The sequence below is a fragment of the Pteropus vampyrus genome, unplaced genomic scaffold (genome assembly GCF_000151845.1).
Source record: "Pteropus vampyrus isolate Shadow unplaced genomic scaffold, Pvam_2.0 Scaffold99, whole genome shotgun sequence".
In the NCBI taxonomy this organism is placed as follows: domain Eukaryota; kingdom Metazoa; phylum Chordata; class Mammalia; order Chiroptera; family Pteropodidae; genus Pteropus; species Pteropus vampyrus.
Window position 1 is genome coordinate 5,397,763 of NW_011888880.1, and position 16,094 is coordinate 5,413,856.

At 43.3% G+C, this 16,094-nt stretch overlaps 1 long non-coding RNA gene and 1 other non-coding gene across 2 annotated transcripts; both read right to left on the reverse strand.

The window, feature by feature from the left end:
* Positions 1 to 242: 242 nt before the first annotated feature.
* Positions 243 to 347, reverse strand: LOC111742725. The gene has a single exon (XR_002781440.1). It is a non-coding gene; the product is annotated as a U6 spliceosomal RNA (small nuclear RNA).
* Positions 348 to 5,891: 5,544 nt separating this feature from the next.
* Positions 5,892 to 16,079, reverse strand: LOC111742691. Its single transcript, XR_002781433.1, has 3 exons — positions 14,771 to 16,079; positions 14,326 to 14,712; positions 5,892 to 9,790 (listed from the first exon to the last, which is right to left on the reverse strand). It is a non-coding gene; the product is annotated as an uncharacterized LOC111742691 (long non-coding RNA).
* Between the last annotated feature and the right edge of the window lie 15 nt (positions 16,080 to 16,094).

A 16,094-nucleotide genomic window follows, 5' to 3' on the forward strand; every position in this document is an offset into this window, starting at 1 on the left:
TGAGCGTTTTACCTTTTTTATTTTTTTATTAAAAATTATTGGGGTGACACTGATTAATAAAATCAAATAAATTTCAAGTGTACAATTTAACAGTATGTCGTATATATTTCACATTGTGCCTTCACCACCCAAAATTAGATTTCCTTCGATCACCATATATTTGACCCCTTTTATCTTTCCCTCCCTCCGCCTTCACCCCTTCCCCCTTCCCTCTGGTAACCGCTAATCCACTGTCGGTGTCCAAAAATATGAAACACCACGAATGTGTGTGTCATCCTTGCCCAGAGACAGTACTAATAATCTCTGTATCGTTTCAATGTTGGTATGTGCGCTGCCGAAGTGAGCACCGTTTTACCTTCTTGAGGCAGTTTCCACATGCAAAACAGGAAGAGGAACCCCAAAAAGAAAGGGGAACCCCAAATCAGGAAGGGGAATCCCAGTCCAAGCCCAGTGGCCTCAATGCGTTGAAGATATACAGATCAGCAGTGTGTTTGGAATTTGGGGGGCAGGATGTCAATGAGGAGTGACGTGCTCAGAGAGCTCTGCAGAGGGTTCTCCTGAAGTCTGTGACTGAAGACCCACCTGAGCAGGTGCGAGAGGGAGCTACGTGAGGCCAGGGGAAGAATTGCTAGAAAGCAGGAGGCCAGACCTTCCCAGGATTATACAGAACTGAACACTTTGCATTCCAACCAGCCAGAGCATCTGCATTTCCGTACTGGTTCTCCAAGTCTCAGTTCCACAGGGCAATGCAAGGAGGGTCCGAGGACTCTGGTTCCCAGTGGGCTATGTCGCAGGGGTGCAGGGAACTGGGACCTTTTATAACGGGCAGTGACCATGCTTGTACTTTGCCCTGTCTCCCAAGACAGTAAGCCACTTGCTCTTTGCTCTGAAAGGGGACACTATCTCTATCACCCAAGATTGTCTGCCATCCAAACGTAGCCGAAAACATAGTCCGGAGCAGAGGGCAGTCCGCTTTGCCCAGAAGATGGGCAGAGAGGCCAGTGAAGAATTGTTTCCTGACTGCTTCAAAGGGCGCGCGAGGGCTTCTCTGCTCTCCAGAGAAAGAGGAGTCCACGTGCTTACTTAGGTACCGTCCTCCCAGCATCTACTTTTTTTAAAAAAAAGTCATTTAAAAAAGTTGCAATCTTTTCTGTAAGATAAAGAAAATGCCCGTTTTCACAATTTATAAATTTCACCAATTTTCTCATGTCCTATAAGTCGCCTGCTCTCCTTCCTCAGTGCATCTTGTTTTTTCTTCTAAAAACATCTATTTTTAATGAGGAAACCCCGCCATGTCTGTGACTCTGATTGAGTTAGTTCCCTTCTGCCTCCTGGTCTAACTCGAATGCTCTCTTTCTAGGTATACTTATTCATCCATCCACTCTCTTAATTTGGCCTTAGGTCATTCATTGGGGGGAATTCAAGACGTTAATTTTTCTTAAAGAAAGCACATAAGAAAACCAGAAATTGTAAACCATCCCTATGGTTTCATTAGTTTTTACAGTTTCCATAATTTGTAACTTATACAATAGATTGCTCCTGTGTACAAAATTTTTACCTTCAAAGAGCAGGATTTCTTGTCCTCCAAGACAGCCACGATAGAGAGCCAGCTTCGTTTAAAATTCTGTGTCAGTCTGGGACCAATCAGGAGAGAGAAACTGTACAGTAATCTGAACAGGGAAAGCTTAATATAGAGAATTATTATCTCTGGGGACAGGGGATTGGAGTGACCAGGGGTTGGCTAGTAAGAAGAGACCCCTACAGAACGTAGGAAGACATAACATATATTACACAATCCTGCGTCTGTTAGCCACGCACACCCGGTGGGCTGAGATGCAGACTTCGCTGGGGAAGACTCAGCTGTGGCTACTGAATGGCAGACAGGTTGCTGTGGTGCCACACTGGTGGCGCTTGCCGGAAAGCCACCCTCTGGAACTTACTGGAAATCAGCCCTCTAGTGTGCTTGGGGGGAAAGCTGTTCACAGGGAGACGTGTCACTGGGGTCACTGCTACAAAACCACCTGAGAAGCTGCTGGCCGCTGTGCGCGGCGGCAGGGCACTGGGAAGCTGCGCACCCTGCAGGACGCAGCTGAGACGGCACCAGAACCGGGGAGCGAAACGACCGCCTCCTGTAACGACTCTCCAGCGCCCTCTACTGACAAAGCTTCAGTGCCAGCAGGCGACTTATTTAAAGGACTGATTCATTTTCATAAGGCGCTCAGAGTGAATTTGGGGCTGAGAGGAAATAAGTTAATAACTAACAAAGTCCATTTGGTGACGAAATCCAGGCCTTTCATTTTTGCAAATCTGGCCTTAGTTTCCTTGTTTTGTGGGTAATGTAAATTTGAAATTTCTTTTAATTCTAACATTTCGCCATTATTTTTGAGTGCTGATCTCCTCTCGTCCACTTTTTTCCTGTTATTAGTTTAGCTGTGCTGTTACATGAGTGTTTGTCTGTCTTCGGAAAGCAAGTGTGTATAAAGTTTTGTTCACTCTCTGCTCATTTGTTCAAGCCTGCTAGAAATTGTTCGAGTTTTTTGGGGGGTGTGTGCATGAGGGTGAGTGGGTGGGTGAATATGGTTAGCCTATTGTGATTTGTGGCTCATCTTATGGGTCCCTACTGGAGTTAGGTGTCTTAATCTCTTAGGGGGGCTATGGCGGAATACCATAGACTGAGGGGCTAAAAACAGAGATTTCTCGCAGCTCTGGAGAAGTCCAAGGTCAAGGTCAGCAGAGTCGATGTCCAGCGAGAGCCCACTTCCTGGTTCATAAATGGCCATCTTCTCCCTGTGTCCTCACGCGATGGTGGCAGGGAAGGGGCTCTCTGGGTCTCTTTTATGAGGGCACTAATCCCATCCCAAAGGCCACCTCCAAACACAATCGCATTGGAGATTGAGATTTAACATACAAACTTTAGGAAGACACATTTAGTCTATACCCTAAGAAATAAAGAAAAAGTAGTCAACCTTCCCGGGTGCTCCCATTCAGTCCCTCTTAAGGATCGGCTTTGATTGTCTCCAAAAAAGGTAAAACGCTCAAGCATCGTAGGACTCATCACATTCATTTCCCTTTCTGGTGTCACAATCCTGTGCTGTTGCCCAGCATGTCCAAACAGTGGATTCATATTCTTTGTCCTGTGTTTTGCTGTTCACAGAAGCGCCTTCTTGCTGCCCTTCAGACACCAAAGCTGGTGTGTCTCATAACCCCTGCACTTGCCGTTCCCTCTGCTGGAGTATTCTTCCCCCAAGATTCTTACATGTCACACTTCCTCACCTTCTGGCCTCTGACCAAATGCATAAAGGGTCGATTTATCAAAAGGACTTATAACCGCTATCTATCATCTATCACCCATCTCTCTTTCTAACCTATGTGCCGAATAACAGTGTTTCAAAAGTATACAAGCAAAGATGATATAAACAGAGAATGAGACAAATCTATAACCATCATTGGAGACCTTACCAGCTTTCTCTGATATAAAACTAGATAAAAAGTTGGTAAGGAACTACTTACATGCTGTTTCCAAGGTTGAAAATAAAAGGAGGAATAAAGATATGAAAACGAAAAAGGATTACCAGAGATAAAATGGGGCAATATATGATTTAAATGGTCAGTTCATCTTGGAGAAATGTATATGCTCCTAATAGCATTTCTGAATACAGTAAGCGAAAATGGACACAACTAAGGGGAGGGGGAAAAAACCCTAGAGCCATAATTGGAGATTTTAATTGATAAGAAAGCCGGCAAAATGTGAGGGAGGTAGCTAAAAGCGGTAAACAGGAAAATTTATAAGCTCGAAATATATATATTAGAAAGGCACGAAGGTTGAAATTTGATGAAGTATTCACATAATCCTCAAGAAGTTAGAAAAAAAAAAACCCACCAAAATAAATGCAAAGTGAGCATAAGCTAGGAAAGAAAAATAATAAGTTCAATTATGCGAATGTGGACATTTCAAAGGATGCTCTGGACTTAAATTCTGAACAATTTGCCAGACGACTCCAGCCATACGGCTTTGGTGTACTACCCAAAATTCAGGGAAAATACCGATCTCACCAAATTTACACAAACATCTGCTCTGGATAGCGAAGGATCGATATTCCCACTGAAGTCTGTAGAAGTATTCATGGCTATTACTAAACTCTTAATTTTTTGCCAAATGGATGAAAATCTCTTGATATTTAGTAGCCATTTTGGACTTTCATTATCTGTCCACACTCTTTGCTCTTTCCTGTTTTTAATTTTTGTAAACCTTATGTTAACATCATCACCTTGTTACACCCTGTCTTCAGTTTCTTTGAACTTCGTTGGTAGAATATTTATTAAATTTTTGTCATCCTTTTTCTTAGTAACTTTTGCCTCTTAAAGAACGCCTTCAGTTCTCCAGCAATGTATACATATTCTTCTAATTTTACATTTCGTTGTTTATAACCCTGATGCGTTTGGGATTTGTCAGTATCGTGAGGTAGTTAACTTGGTATTTCCTCCTATTGTCTCAATACCATTTTTTTGAAGAGCTTCTTACTGATTAGAAATGCCATCTTATATGTTAAATCGACATGTACACAGCACTCTGTCTCTGGGCTCTATTCTGTTCTTCTGATATATTTGTCCACTTCTGTGTAGCTAGTTTACAATAATCAAGAGAAGTCCATCATTTTTTCTTCTTTGAAATTTCTATTACTGTACCTTAACTTCCAAATGCTTTTACTTTCTGGATTTTGATCAAAATTGCAATGATTTGGGGAAGGAGCTGATGGTTTTCTAACATTGGTCCTCCCTTTTCTCGGTTCTTGCCACGTCTCCGTTTTTATCGTCTTTTGTCTTTTGGTAAAACTATAGTTTTCTACACAAAGGTCTTTCATACTTCGTGTTAGGTGTGATCCTATTTTATATGCATTGTGTCATTTTATTACAAATGGAGATTTCAAAAATCTTTTTTAGTGTGGACAGAAGGTATACATGTTTTTATATTCTATGCCTCTGAGCTTTTTTACTCATTCAGGTTCTCCCCAGAGATGGTCACATGAGCTAAAAATGTCTCACCTCTTCTGGTTCAGCAACAATATCCATTTTTTTTTTAGCATTTGTAGTGGGCCTGCCTCTTTGTTTTGTTCTAATGAATACTTTGAACATTTCACCATTAATTGAGATTACATCACACCGGAATTGCATTTTATCTGATAACAAATAACTTTAGGACATTTACTTTTCCTCAAGGTTTCCTTTTTTCCTTGCTATTTTCTCATAAATGGAGGCTGGTAGTCATTACTCAAATATATGACATGGCATCTATCACATTAATCATGTTTCCCCCCTTCCTATTACTTCTTAATATAGTTAAAAAAGCATTGACGACGTTTTCTAATCCCTCATTTTGTTTCCGATTTCTTTTAAAGATACAATTCCAGATTGTATTTACTAGTATTTCATATAGCTTATGACCTGGGGTTTAGGTATATTGTACTTAACACTGTTTATCAACTATTAACTAATCAACCTATTAAAACTCCCATGAATATTCTGATGTTTGACATGTAAGCTTCAGTCAGTCGGGAGGCTACATTACGCTCGTAAGCGTTTCTGGAGGAACGGGCTAAGAGGTGGCACAGCCTGGCGAGAGGCGCCAGTGCCCTCATTCAGGACTCAGTGCACCTAGGTTCGGCCTGTGTTTGCCATGAGGTTGTGAGACAGTCTTCGGCAAGAATCACCCCTCTTGGCTTCAAATTAAAAACCTGTAAAGCAGGTCACCAGGAGGACCCGGTGTCCAAGTGGTGGGCACAGCGCCCACTGCTGCGTAACTGCAAGACGGTATTACATTCGGAGCACGGCGCTCCGAACTGAAATGCACTTGTAAGTGAAGAGAACGATATAAACACATTACAAGCTCCAAAGCCATGTAAAACCCGAAGGCATTAAAATTTATTAAATGATGCAATAACAACAGAATTCTTTATTTACAATAGCATTATTTAACATCAAATAAGCAAAGAGCATCAGCAAAGCAATATTAACTTGCATAAATGTATTTAAAATTTCTCTGAATATATCTACCTTTGCATAAACTGCTCACACTAGAAATACAAACATCAATGCAGGTGAACAAAGTGATGTTCAGAGTCAACTCCATTCTGAAAATAAATCACAACCTGAAACACTGTAAGCTTTCTCCTGAAGAACCATAGTTAATATATTGCTTAATTTTACCCTTGTATAATCTTTTCATATACACACATCTCAGATGCAACTTCATGAGGAACTGTACAAATAAAACCCACAAATGACAAAGGAAAAAAATGACAGTTAAATGTTTGAAGAAATGTATCATCATCACTATTCAACAACGTAAAGGTTAAGTGATGATGCACTTATTCAAAAATTGTACACAATTCACTATACAAATATAATACATCGGACAGCTATGTAGGAATATACAAGACTTAAAAACAGATCTAAGGCATTATGCTAGATTTTAGCATTTTGAGGTTCTTGCACATAGCTTTTACCTGTAGTAAGAAACTTAAAAGATTTTGTTTTAGTCTATAAAGAAACACCAGGGAGAAAATTCTAATTAAAATCGAAGCCACTACAGTAATTTACTTTTGTGCAGAGAATGCTTTGCTCTTAGGCAGCATACTACCATACAAATACTAGAAAATTTTAAATTCACACCAACAATTAATGGCTTAAGTTGCATTTCAAAATTGATTGTGTATCTTTGGGTTCTACAAGTGGATCTGGGCCACCCATTTCATGTGTTCAGCCCATGTGGACTCCATTTTTAAACACAGATTAAAAATTGCATTATATAAACTGCAAAAACATTGCTTTCAATTATTACAGGCCATAAGAGAAACACGTGGGAGGGGGGGCATTTTAATCTTCGAGTCAAACGAATTCATTGCTGGAAAACAGTTTCACTTCACTTTGTCAACTTACCACATTACATGAACACTTAAATGAGTCTTACGACCAAGTTAATGTATGTATACTTTTCACATTTTGTGTTTTTCACATTTAGTAATATAAGTAAAACACTGATTCTTTGTTCTATTAAACAAAAACCGAGGACTCAGCCTAACGAATTTACTGTGCACAGCGTGAGAAATACTGATAATGAAGGGGATCGATTTGGCTTTTGCTTCTACAGTGATCAATATGATCAGAGGATTCCTTCACTTACTTTTCTTCTCTTAGATGTAAAGCAAACTCCATTACCTGATCTGAACCATAAGAGACTTTATCATCTCTTTTCCTTCAAAACAGTCATGATCATGAATTGTTGGGAATGACCAGCATCACAGGTTTGCAGATCTGTCTGACTTGGGATTGACATTGAAACACAGTGGGCAGATGAAGAAACAATAAAAGATACACAGGTATTTTTTTTGGACACGGTTATAGTGAAAAGGAACTCAGAACTCAAAACAACAAATCCAGTTTAAACTCCATTTCTCTTTTGTGCTGTGTGAAGTTAAAGTCATTCTAAGTCACATACTTCTAAAGAGCAACTTGAAACGGGTCACAATGAATTGTGTATGACGTAAGCCTCAACGCGCCGACGAGGTCATGGAGTTTCGGGCCAACATCTGCTCGCTTTTCCCGTCACGGCTGGGCAAACCAATGGTTTGGCTGAGAAAAGCAGAGCCAAAAAAAGCAGAGGGGGACCTGTGAACTGGTGGCCGCTGAGAAGTGCTGTTCCTTGGCCACCTCCCTGTAGTGAGACCCCTCTCAAGTGGAAAAAGGTATCAAAATGCAAATTTCCAGAAAATTTCTTTAGTATGGAGCAACACCTTCAGACTGTCTACTTAGCATTTATCTTTGGGTGATCTCGCTCTATAAGCCGTGATTTGTATATACAGGGAGAGACAGAAATATAAATGGGGGTAGCTTGTCCATTTTTCACCCTGCCACAAATAATCAAATTTCAAGGAAAAGGCTCTCTGTTCCTAAAAAGCCTGGCTAGTGAGATATAAAATGCTTTGCTTTTTAGACATCAAAAGGACATCATTCTGAAATTTAGGTAAGAAAGTATGTGTGTTATAGGGGTTGGGGAGAAATAGCTCAAAAAAGGTCATCAGTTTCTTGGTACTGCAGTTGTCTGAAACTGACCCCAATTAATAAAAGGTTATTCCCCTACTGGAGTGAGCAAGAAAAACAACCAGAAAAGTGGCCTGCTTTAGTAACATGTAGTCTTTCTAAGGTTCATTAAGAAAGAATATAAACATATAAAAATCAAGAACTGGTTCCTACAGCGGCTGCATATCATATAGATTACATAAATGATTTATGAGCAGAATCACAAGGTTTAGAAAATAAAAAGTCTTAAGTCTACAAATTAGGTCTAATCAAGGCATTGATATCCTTTACAAAACACCTTTAGGAGACGTTGCTATGAAGATATCTAATTTAATACTGAAGTACCTCATTTTTGAGTCAATTCCACAATATGTATACCTCACAAAAATTATACAATTAAAACACTTAAGTTCTCAACTTAAATTATTGCTTGTTTACATATAAATTGGATTTTATGTACCTTACAAAACTTCGGCTTAGTCAGCACTGCTAGAAAACAAAATAAAAAACACACGGCGGAGGTTAAATCTGTCGTGATATCTGCTGTCGATTTTAAACACGCCATTGTTTTCTGTCCTGTAGGCCAGCGTCGTGGGGACACAGTGCACGTGCTTCTAAAGCGGGCACCCTCGGTGTGGCCGGTGTCTGGTCTTAGCTCCTCTCCTTGCCAGTGAATGTGGTTTTCTGAAATTTAATCGTTAGCAATTGGTAAGTGGCTGGCAGAACATTTAGGAAATAGAGGGTTTACCTGGTTTCTGTTGCTTTTATTATGACTATTATTATTTTTAAATGAACAAAAGTGGGGAGAACTGGGGCAGGCGGAGAGGGGTGGGGAGTCGGGGTCAGGTGGGTAGGAGGAGGAGATGCTGATCCAAGCTGATCATCGGATCAATCGAAAGGGAACTAAATTCGGAAATGAGAAATATTTCTTCTTGATTCACGATTTAGATGAACCAGTCTGGTTTTAACAAATAAAAAGCAGGGCTGGGGGCGGGGCGTGGAAGGAAAAGGAGAAAGCACTTGTTAACATTAACAGCCCTCTCACAGGCCCCTTCTCATCTGTTCAGTAACTGGAAATGTCCCAACTCAGCCTTGAGAGCTCACGACCATGACTCTGCTGCTCTTCGCCCTCGGGCATCTGTCCAAACAGCGCTGTCCATGGTGTCTGCCCTGCTCTGATCCCAAATGCAGGCTTTAGTGTAGAACACCTGGAGTTTTTTTTTTTTTTTTTTTTAAATTCTTTTCTCCCCCCTAGATGAAATCTGAATCTTCTGTACTAGACTGATGAGCCAGGAACGAAGCAAGAAACCAGCGTCTGGAACCACACGGGACAGAGCGAGCGTGCGGCAGGTCTCCTTAAATACGACATTTACATACATTCAATCTGACACGGGTATGAAATCTGCCTGTCAACATTTACTTCGCAGGAGAGATCTAAGTTGCACTAAGGTGAATGCAGTGAACAGACTGAGCGACTGTCTGGACGCAAGCTTCAGACTGTCCAGAGAAGAGGCAGCTCCTCGCGCCACAGCCCGCTCCACCTGGGGGCCAGGCCCAGGCCCGTCCGCTGGGCCTGCCTGGGCAGAACCAGCCGGCAGGTCGGGTGGGTCGAAACGAACAGACGCAGCTCTCCAGACTGGGAGGCGCTTCGAGCGAGTGAGCCCAGTCGGCTGAAGAAAGAAGCAGCCAGCTGCCTTCGGTGTCAGCAGTACTTCTGTGGGAAGAGAAAGCTGTGAGAGATCTCTGATTTCTGATAAAACCATCATAAAGCCCATCACAAACACATCGAAGACCTCTACCATTTTAAATAATGCCGACCACAAGGGCTGCCCCTGGATGAGTCACACTTGATGTTGATGCAGACGAGCAGCGGGCACCGTTTCTGAGTGAACACAAATACCGTCTGCACAGGCCAGCAGATTCCTTCCGCTATTCCGAAGGACACAGACTGCGATGCGTTGCCAGCCTCTCCTGCATGACTGCTGCTCTGAGCGATGGCATCCCAGTCCAATTTAATCTCTCCCACCTTCTCAAAAAACATAACTGAAACTCTTAGTTGCTGAACTGCTCCTGCCTTTGACAGCATCCAGTCCAGGAGCGGCCACCGCTTTCCCAACCCTTCCTCGAAATCATCGAACTCACTTCCTGTAACATGTCCCTCTTGACTCTCCTTTACTGAGGTGCCTCCCATACCCCCAGGGAGTGTGTGCTCCTCGCTTCAGCATGTGAAATCACCCGGGGCTCTGACTCGACGCTATCCTCGTTTGTTTCTGGCTGCTATGAGCTGATGATGGACACCAAGGGTTGTCCGCTTTCTGTAGTGAGCAAGAAGCACGTGCAGGTGTTTCTTTGGTTGGTGCAAGTTTATCAGTCAACACTTTTCTTTGGCTAGTGACTATCTTCCCCGCAAAAATTTTCAATCATTTAGCAAATATTAATTGAGCATCTACTGTGTGTCAGGTACTGAGGATATAATCATAACAAGACACTTCCAGTCACTGCTAGAAAACTTTGCCGAACAGGCCAGGCAGATGATTGAACAACAGTGTGATCCGAGTTCTGTGGGAACATTTAACAACTGCTTCTGGGATTTAGATATTTAGACACATAATTTTAGCACATCGGGGCCATTAAAAATTATCTAGTTTAAGTAAGATTAGAGAGCAAGTCGGCCCCAAACCATCTAGTTCACCAGCACCTTGAAAGGGACCTGGGGACACTCGCCAGATCACGGACCCCAGTGGTCGGAGGTGGGGTCACGCTCCTGGTCGCACAGTTCTCCCCAGCTTACAGACTAGCTTAGGAGACCTCTGATGACATGTCCTCTTAGAAGGATGTTTAACGAACTTTTCTCTGTAATATATTTTTTCCTAATTTGTGTCACTTACATGATTTTACATGGAAATACTTCATGGCTTGGACTGAAATATGGGAAAAAATCCTTCAATTTCCAAGGAGTCTGAAGGAAAATTCTACTGAGAAGTATTTATGTCCTTAGAAACTTTAAGCCAGTATCTTTAACATGGACCGACATCAGCAAGTAGCTATTAGCCACAATCAGTTTAGGGACAGAGAACGTTGAGCATGGCTTATGCCTCTGGAGTGACGCTGCTTGGCTTGGCATTCTGGCTGTGTCACTTCTGGGGAGGGGAGGAGTCACTTAATCTTTTTGCACATGATATGTCTTAGGGCTGTTGTGAAGATTATAGTAAGTGCTCAGTAAATGTCACCACCAACTCAAAGCAGATCCTAGTTAGTGATCTCTCCATAACACTAATACAACTAATTACAACTATACTTCATACAAGAGCCACGAGGCTGAGCCGTAAACTCAACTTTAATATGTTTAAGTGTATATACAATATAAAGGGATATTATAAATCCCATAAAAGGAAGAATCTTTTGGTTAAATAAAGTTATTGTCCTCCTCTAAATAGTTTTTTGGTAAATCCAGTTTGGTAAATCTAGTATACACTAGCTCTGCTTAAGCAAGGTACAATTTTAATCTCCGCTTCAAGATAAATGGAGTGGAGATTCAATTAATGATGGATCACGGAGGTTTCTAGCTCAACAAACAGAACCAGATTACCAATAAAAATCTGAAAAAAGTTCCTGACTCTCAGCAGCAGCAGAGAGTATTATAGAAACACAGGACAACAAAAATGCTCAAAGCCCTCTCTGTGCACACATCAGCAGTATGGTGACAAATCGGTTATTACTCATGGCTTAGAAGGGATATACTGTACATATTATTCACAAAGGAAACGAGAGTGTCTGTGACAGACTGTTCCCTGGCTTTAACGTTCAGCATAAACAAAGCAGAGATGGACAAGCCAGATTTAAGAGAAAGCTGAAAGAAACAGAGAAAGTGAGAGGGGTGTAAATGACCGGGGCGTAATGATGGGGGTCAGGGAGACTCTCCATGGCTCCCCAAGGGCCCCATCGATGGAGAGAACATCCGACATTTACTGCAGCTGCTCTCCGTGACCCTAACGCTCGCTGACGGCCCCATTTTCGTTTTAGTGAGCACCTGGACACGCGTGAAGGCGAACGCCTTGGTTCTCAGGGTTCGTCCGCCTAATGCTCCCCTCTTCACTGCGCCCAGCGCTAGCTCTGAGGCCGAGTCGAGGCTGGGAGGTCCCTGCCTCTCTCTGGTGCTACTCGGGGTGGTCTTCCTCCCCCCTATGACGTAGCCACCGCTCACCAGCTGTGTGACGCTGGCCCCGAGGCCCAGTCTCCTCATCTAGAAAGGCTGGGAGGCCAAACTGCCTCTGCCGGCCGCATCTGCGCCCGCGGGCACAGCCCTTTCCTCACTTCAGAGGCTCCTCCCTGCTGAGACCAAGCTCCCGACGACTGAGGCTGGCCTTGCGGGCACCTTCCCGTCCCTGCCGGAGCTATGAGAAGGGAGAAGGGAACGGAGCCAAGGAGGGACTCATCTGTCCCCTTCTGGCTTCCTCCAACGTGACCTGCGTCAAACGCTGAGGAAAACCTCACGAAAGCTCCATGCCCCTCCGGGGAGGCGGGCAGGGGCGGACGAGGGCTGAGACCGCGCGCCTGGGGCCAGCCTGCCGGGACTCGCTTCCCAGGGTCGCGGGACCTCGCGCTGGGCGCCGAAGCCTCAGGAAAGGAGTTCTGCCATCGGTTGTGCTGAGGTTTAAAGGACGTTAAAATTTAAATAAAGCTCTTAGCAGAGAACCAGGCTTACAGCAGGTGCTCGGTACACGTCGGCTGTTTCTGTAATTGTTTAACAAGAAGATGGCGTGACCACCGGGAGTCCTGCTTGACAGCAGGCACGTCTCCCTTCTCAGAGGTGACAGGCAGCAGGACAGAAGGCGAGTCCCTTTCTGGCTCGGGGAAGACGGGAGCGGGAGACTGGGCCGCTTCTCCCGAGGGCCTTGCCCTCAGAGGTGGCTTTCGCAGAAGCCTTGCTCTGCTGGAGCCCTGGTCTGGGCCGGGTCACAGTCACCCTGGAGGGTGAGGGACGGAGGTCTGATCCTGGCGCGGTGGCGTCAGAGAGGGAGGTGTGACTCAGGCCTCCCAAATACATTCTTCTCTGCACGTGGCGAGAGATGACGTGCTCAGAGGGTGAGCCCCTGGCTCTCTGGGCTTAAAATGAGCATCCTCTGTGGAAGCCGAGTTATCGCTAAGTCATCGTCCCCCTGGGGAGTCTCTCCCAGGGTCAGGCCTCCGTTCTGCACATAAGCCGTCCTGAGTCATGTGGCCTCTACCTGTGGAGACGCGGCGGAGCGGAGACCAGGGCTGGCAGCAGGACGGGGCAGCCCCCCGAGGGCCTTCAGCCCTCAGTGATGGCACACAGAGTCTAAACACGTCAGTATGAAGCACACTCCTCTTGCTGTCTGGCTAACTCCGTCAGTACCTGACCATCCAGACGAGCTGCGCGTCTGAGCGCATGGGTAACATCCACGCCACTCCCGCCCACAGGAGCACAGGAGAAGCCACAGAGAAACTTCGCACACTATGTCGTTAAAATCTGGATCGAGTTTATGCTGTTACTTTTTAAACCTGAATGGTAATGTTAACGAAACCATCCAAGAGCCACTTTCCTGGTAGGAAATTCAATATCAATCCTACATTTTCTCCACTGAGAGAGCCTGTAACTTAAAGGGTCAGGATTGTTTCTGTTGCCTCAAGGGGCTCACAGAGCCTCCCTGTAACGGCTGCTGCCAGGCACACGCTCACTGGGCTCTGAGTACTGACCACTGTTTTAGATCTGGCCGAACGTGGTGCTATTACTCTCCTTAGAGCGAGTGTTTAAGGTGACAAGTGAATAATATATAAGATTGTTGCCCAAACAAAATAAAATACAGACAAACACTTAGAATAAACATAGACTTAATTAAAGGAGAGACAGTATCATAAATTGGTTCTTCACCCTCCTGAAAATCTAACAGTACAATTTAGGAAAAGCAAAAATAAATCAAAGTTTGCCCAAACATGACTAATTCATTGCTACTTTATGTTTTGCTTTGCTGTAATAATATCATTCCGAAGCAAAATTAGTGTTCTTAATTAACATGCCACCATCGGTTCAATTAAAATCGGCTCAAAGAAATAATTATTCACACAAAACCATTGTATGTCAGATGAAATTAGAAGACATTTTTAAAAATGACAAGCATTACAACAATCTTCAATCTACTGGCTGACAATATACCTGCCAATTTTGGTCTATAAAATATTCATGTTCACTTTTCGACCCTGTTCACGCATTTCTTCGCTGTTTCTTACCCGGGATGCGTCTCCCTCCTGCTTGATCATATCCATGCCGGGCAGCTGGTTTGGGAAAAGGCTGCCTCCCCTCAGAGCAGGGTCACTAACCTGAAGGCGACAGGACAGGACAGTGGCTGTTTAGAGTGACCCAGAAATAACCAGCCATCAACCTGCCTCCTCTCTGTGTTCACGAGAGTAACCGGGAAAGACGACTATGTAAAAGTGGCTACGCCCCTCAATCTGGTCTCCCATGTTTATACTTCGGGGAGAACACAGAGGCACATGAAAACAAATACTTATTTATAAACATATATAAGCTGCTATCGAATTAAATTTTACTTGCATCCTGTACAAAAATTCAATAGAGACGATAACACTAGAAACACTTTCGTGCCACATGCTCACCTTCTTGGCTGACTCGAATTAGGCCAATGCTAGAAACACTTTCGTGCCACACGCTCACCTTCTTGGCTGACTCGCATTAGGCCAACGCTCACATTGGGGCTCTGAGGTCATCTGAGTGGCTCCTAATATCTTTGCTGCTCAGGCAAGTTACGATTTGCAAGAGCAGGGTGAAGACCCACATCAGCACTGATTTTGTGACTATTCTATGACCAAGCGAACCATTCATCAGCATTTGTACATTTCTTTCACAAATTACAAAGGAAATGTACCACTGCTGATACAGGATTGATTGTGTCAGAAGATACACAGTGCATTTGTTATCTGGGAGCTTCTGATAGTCAAAAGGTTTAAATCTATACGAAAGTTTGCAATCTGGATTGTTAAAATGCACCAATCACCTCTGGGTAGGCCGACTAGGACCCACGCCAGCCTAGACTGCCTTAGCAGCCCTTACCTGGTACACTTTCCCTAGAGAGCAAATCAGGAACCACTCAAAAATCAGGCCCGTTTTTGTAGAAAATTCATCAACACTACATTTTCTCCATCGAAAAGCTAAAAGTCTGTATTTTTTAAATTCATGTCTATTTCACTTACCCAAATAAGCATTTAGCCACCATCAATCCAACTACAGAAGTGCAAATTACTATCACACACATGCATAGAGCTTTCTTAAATTGCAAAGGGCTTTACATTTTTTATGCATTTTTATTAATATCTTTTTACAGAATAAAACATGGTAAGCAGTGTTTACAGTGTAAAAGCACTAAAATTCAGCAAATTTTCACGCAAATGGTGGTGTACCAGCACTAGCACGAAACAGACCGAAGCGAGGCTTCCGGCTGGCACCGTCTCACAGCTGTGATCTGAGACTCAGTGCTGTCAGTGCCTGACCGGTTAAGCCATTTAAGCTTCCCGTGCCACAGCAACTCCACATATAACATAAGATTCCAAGTCCTTGCCACGTCTGGGCTTTGAAAGAACTACTGAGATAGTAGAATGCCAAACATTTTGTGCCCTTTAAAATTAAGACCTCCTGTAAATACCATTTAAAAGTTATTAACAAGTATCTTTAACTGTGGATCAGCCCACCACAGATATTTGAGTTCCAGAATGGCTATGTGAGATAAGAGATATCAGAAGCTTTGAGTCTCTTTCCCACCAGTGAAGCTGGTATGTACATAGGGGTAGTAGAATGGTAGTGTTATTCAACAAAAAACAGAATTATTAAAAAAAGTTGACCAAAAAAAGAAAAAAAAAAATCATGACATCCACATCTCAAAGATGATGAAGAATAGTTTTTGGATCATCTCTGTCAGTCTCTTACTGCACAAATGAAGTGTCATTTAAAGCTAACTGGATGGCAGAAGTTTGGCCTTTGTGAT